Raw genomic sequence first — 5,641 nt, 5'->3', positions numbered from 1 at the left:
GGGCTCTTGGGGGCTCAGTTGGTTAAGCATCTGCCTTTGGCTCAGGTCCTAATCCCAGCATCCTGGGATCAAACCCCAAATAAGGCTTCCTGCTCAGCAGAGAGCCTGCATCTCCCTCTGCCTCTGCCCCTCCCCCCTCCCATGCTTTCTCTCCTGCTCTCTCTCTCTCTCTCAAATTAAAAATAAAATAAAAAGAAACTCTTTTCAGCTCTTCCAGTATTCTTAAGCACTTCTTTTTCATCTTCCTTCACTCTATCTTGTGCTATAGGACCTCTGATGCCCCTCCATTAGGCTGTCACCTCCTTGTTTATGGAGATCATGCTTTGTTCATCTTGGAACCGTCTCAAGTGATAGAATAAAGGCTTGCCTATGGGAGATGCTTAGGAAAGGCTTGTCAAAGTTCTGTCATCTTAGGCAAGTCACTTTCCCTCTCTGGTCGTCCTCCATGTCCTTATCTGTGAAACAAAGAGGTGCATGGACTTGGATAAGAGGATCTTTAAGATTCCTTCCACTTTGGGACGCCTGGGTGGCTCAGTGGTGGAGCATCTGTCTTCAGCTCAGATTGTGATCCCGGGGTCCTGGGACTGAGTCCTGCATCAGGGTCCCTGCAGGGAGCCTGCTTCTCTCTCTGCCTGTGTCTCCGTCCCTCTCTCTGTGTCTCTCATGAATAAATAAGTAAAATCTTAAAAAAAAAAAAAAAAAAAAAAAAGGATTCCTTCCATCTCAAGAACACTTCCACCTCAAGGAAACAATTGTCTCCCTTGCCAGCTTTACCACTTCTGGAAATGCCATCTAGAGGCAGTCTGTATCCTCTCTAGCATAACCCCAGAGGGCTGTGGAGCAGCCTTCCATAGAACCAACTGTCTCTTAGATTTTAATACCACGTGCATGTGCTACTCTGTCAAGAATAAAACAAAACACTTCCATCCTACTGAGTCAGTTATGCATCCGACCCCTGATTTCAGCTCAGTCATGATCTTATTCTCATGAGATCGAACCCCACGCCAGGCTCCATACTCCGGGAGGAGTCTGCTTGAACTTCTCTCTCCCTCTCCCTCTGCCTTGCCACCTACTCTAAATAAATTAATTAATTAAAAAAATACCACTACCCCAGACAACAACCAAGCCAAAAACTAGGAAAAAGTATGTCCACATCAACACTCACATACATACACATGTGTACACATACCATGCAGGTGCACACACGCATCCCACCTTGTTACTCAAAAAAGGCAAGATTTGGCTTAAACAGGGAGAGATGGGGGGGTGGTGAGGAGGGGTACCAAACACATCACATATACATATACTCTGCCTGCTTTGGATCCTCACCCCATGAAATTCCAGTCGTAATCATGGGTTGTCCCTTCCCTGCTCACATTAGTTATTCTTTCCCCTTGGTTATTATTTACAATTTAAACATATCCATATTGTTCAGGTGCAAGATATTTTCCCCGTCCAGTTTGTGTGGAGGAACCTTAGCAAGATAAAGGCATTTGCATATGATTTCCTAAAAGAAAGAAGGAAAGAAAAGACATACCATCCCTCCAACAACATCCCACAGTCTTTCTAAAATAAATCTTACTTCTTAATTATCCTGAATGGACAACTCGATCTGTTTCATATGAATGTAAAAGTGTTGATACTAATTAAGGAAAAAGAAAAGCACAAATAACTAGTAGGAACTTAAAATTCATCCTTATATTTGTATAGGGCTTTGCAGTTAAAGAAAGTATGCTTTTCCAGGTTTTATTTTATTTAATGACTAAAACAACCCGTTGGAGGAAGTAGGCGAAGTATTATACTGTAACCCCCACCCTTATCTACAGGGGATATGTTCCAAGACCCCCAGGAGATGCCTGAAACCATGGATAGTACTGAACCCTATTATAAATATAATAGAAGTGTTATTTTCTTTTTAAAAAATATTTTTATTTATTTCTTTTGGGAGAGAGAATGCATGGGTGGGGGGAAAGGCAGAAGGAGAAGGAGAAACAGTCTCCCCACTGAACAGGGAGCCTGATGCGGTGCTAGATCCCAGTTCCCTGGGATCAGGACATGAGCTGAAAGCAGACACTTAACCACTGAGCCACCCAGGCGCCACCAAAATGTTATCTTCTTTATCCATTCATCTGCTGACAGATGCTTAGGTTAGGCTGTTTCCATACATTGGTCATTGTGAATAATGCTACAATTTCCTTTTTCTTTTCTTTTCTTTCCTTTTTTCTTTCTTTCTTTCTTTTTTTTTTTTTTTTCAAACCTGTCAAGGAAGGTTTCAGGAGAGTTCATTCACTGCCAGGTGCTAGGCATGAGGGAGTGAATAACACAGACCCAGTCCTTGCCCTCATGGAAATCACAGTCTAGTGGACAAATGGGCGCTGAGCAAACATAAACAGATCTGGAATCATAGACTGTGACGGCAGAGTGAAGGGAGCCAGTGCTGCCTGGGAGAGAGATGATAGGGAGCTGAATTTAGAGTGAGAAGTCTGAGATCAGAGTACATAGCAGGAAATCTATTTAGTGAGGTTGACCTGAATTTAAAAAAATGAAGTGAAATGAAAAATCTTAAAGCATGATGGATGTAGCAAAAGGTAAGCTGTGCAAAAAAAAAAAAATTTTTTTTTTTTTGGAAAATTTTGTTCTGATGACACCCACACGACTCATACATGTGCGTGGCTTGCAGTGTCTGCTATGGATCCAGAATAATTTAGTGGCGACTCTGCAATCCAGGCTCACAGAATGTCCTCTGGCCTGGAGCCGCACCATCTAGAACATTCAGCCTCTACTTAGATGTGCCAGGAGTAGAAGGTTCTGGAGGGGCTCCAAGGGGCAATTAAATGGTTGGGTGTGGGAATGACACACATCATCTCTGCTCACTCTGTTGGTCAGAATAGTCACGTGGCTCCACTCCAGGGCAAGGGGACTAAGACCTGGAATCTGCTGTACTATACTCCTGTCAACCATACACTTGGTCCTACTGTGCCACCTGTGTCTCAAAGCAGTGCAGCGTGGGCCTCCATACTGCAGAAAATACTTCATGAAAACGGTCTTCCCAGCCCTTCTCAAAGCATCTCTCTCCTTAGGGATTAGACAGACCCCAAGGGTTAGATCCTGTCTTCTCTGTTCCTCATCCCTGTCATGTGTGCAATATGAAAACAAAGCACCAGCTTCTGCTGTAGTCATGGAACCTCTGAGCCATTGGAGAAGAGTAAAAGGATATTATTACTGAACACAGGGAGAGCCCACCTGGGGACAGACGGCTCGATTTGCTGATCTGATACCATGATTTATGATTTTTGCTGGGGAGCTCAGAGGTAGAGACAGTGGGATAACAAATCTCTAAAGCTGGTGATGAGCAGAGTAGGACTGTGGACAAGGCACACAGTTTGAGGTAGCTGGGAAAATATTATTAGCAACTGAACTTGGACCCTCAGATAATAAGAAGGAGGGAGACTAGGACAAGTTAGAGGGACTGGGGTCCACGGAATCTGACACATAAATAGGCAGGAGGTCACTGAGCTTCCCAATGACCTTGTAAGATGGGTAACATGATTATCTCTAATTAAGAGATGACTAAATCGAGGATTAGAGTGGTTTTATGATTTGCTCTAGCCTATAAAGAGGTAGCTTGTAAGAAGTGACAACAGGACTGGGTCCCCAGCTTATTTAACACTAAGAACAGTGTCCTCTTCATGCAGAGAGAAGAATGAAGTTTTGAAAATACCCATATAAGCCAAAGAGTCCACCTCTGCATCTAGATAGCCATGGGGGCTCTCTACCTGCCCAACCTAGCCTTGGGGAGCCCAGTGCTCTCTGTCCAAAGGCTCTGGAGGATGGCATCTGGACGTATAACGATGTCTTCTTGCATGTGCTCCTGTGTGCTAGCATGACAGGTAAAGGTCATGGCTGCAGTGAGGGATTTCCCATCTGTTGATACTCAAGTTTTTCAGGCAACCACTCCAAAATTGAAATGCATATTTAATAGCTGACTCTCTGCAACAAAGCAATTTAACTCACTGATAATTATGCAGGTCCACCTCTCTCTCTCTGGATGCTAGCTTCACTCACAGTGTCCTCGATTTGGCATATTGAAAACCCTTACATATGTCTTGGGCATTTAAATTCCCAGAGATGTGATCATTATTTTGGAAATGTCAAGATTTCAGAGTCCTGCAAAAGTACTACCTTTCCACTAGGGTTGGCAGGTAAAATACAGAATGCCCAGTTAAATTTGAATTTCAGACAAACAATAAAGCATATTTCAGTATAAGTAGGTCCCAAATATCACATGGGACATATTATTTTTTAGTTAAATATTCAAATTTTATTAGGCATCTTACATTTTTATTTGCTAAGTCTGGTAACTCTAGTTTCCACACTGAATTAAGACTTCTCATTGTTCACAGATTTCAGCTGAATCTTTAGCTCTAAAACAGGAGGAATCTTGATCATATGAAAGGACCTCAAATTTGGGGAATGTTGGGGTGCCTGGGGCTCAGTTGATTAAGTGTCTGTCTTCAGCTCAGTTCATGATCCCAGGGTCCTAGGATTGAGTCTCACATCAGGTTCCCTGCTCCATAGGGAGCCTTCTCCCTCTGCCCCTCCCCTTGCTTGTGCTCTCTTTCTCTCTCTGTGTGTTTAAAATCTTAAAAAAAAAAAAAAAAAAGATTTTTTTTTCTAGTTCAGCTTGCACTGTCTTTTTAAATTTTTATTTGTTTTTTTAAAAGATTTTATTTATTTATTCATGAGACACACACACACACACAAACAGAGAGAGAGAGAGAGAGAGAGAGAAAGAGACAGGCAGAGACACAGGCAGAGGGAGAAGCAGGCTCCATGCAAGGAGCCTGATGTGGGACTTGATCCCAGGACTCCAGGATAATGCCCTGGGCCAAAGGCCGGCTCTAAACCTCTGAGCCACTCAGGGATCCCCGACTGTCTTTTTTTAAAAGGAAACTCTGTGTCCAGTTTGGGGCTCAAACTCATGACCCCAAGATCAAGAGTCGCATGCTCTACCCAACTGAGCCAGTCAGGCCACCCAATGTTGACTGTCTTTTTTGAGAGTTGCTCAAGGCAGCCATGTTTATACTGTGGGATCCAGACTCTCAGTAAGAGTTGATTGACTGAAATTGATTATGTGAGACAAGTTGGGCCAAACAGATCTGTTTCTAAGGGTTGGGATTCAGAGAGCTCCAGGTAGTTTTATGATGAGGTGATGGCCTGTGGGATACGCCACTAACTATCTCTTCCACAAATTTCCCCCTTTTTAGTAAGCTATGCTGACTTGATTTTTGTTACTTGAAACCAAAGGGGACTTACCTGAAAAAGGATGGTCACGCCTGACCAAGTTTAGTAGCAGCATGAAGAAATCCTCTCCTGGAATTGCTATGCCAACCTGTCTCCCACTGTCCTAGTCCATTTGGGCTGCTGTAACGAAATGTCACAGACTAGGTGGCTTATAAACAATAGAAATTTATATCATACAGTTCTGGAGGTTGGAAGTCCAGGGCCAGGGTGCCAGAATGTTTGGATAGGGTCTTCATTCAGGTTGCACACTTTTTGTTGTATTCTCGCATGGTGGAAGGAGCTGGGGTTTCTCTGGAGAACTTCCTCCTTTTAAAAAAGATTTTATTTATTTATTTGA

Source organism: Canis lupus, chromosome 14 (genome assembly GCF_048164855.1).
Source record: "Canis lupus baileyi chromosome 14, mCanLup2.hap1, whole genome shotgun sequence".
In the NCBI taxonomy this organism is placed as follows: Eukaryota; Metazoa; Chordata; class Mammalia; order Carnivora; family Canidae; genus Canis; species Canis lupus.
This window is presented reverse-complemented; position numbering follows the sequence as displayed.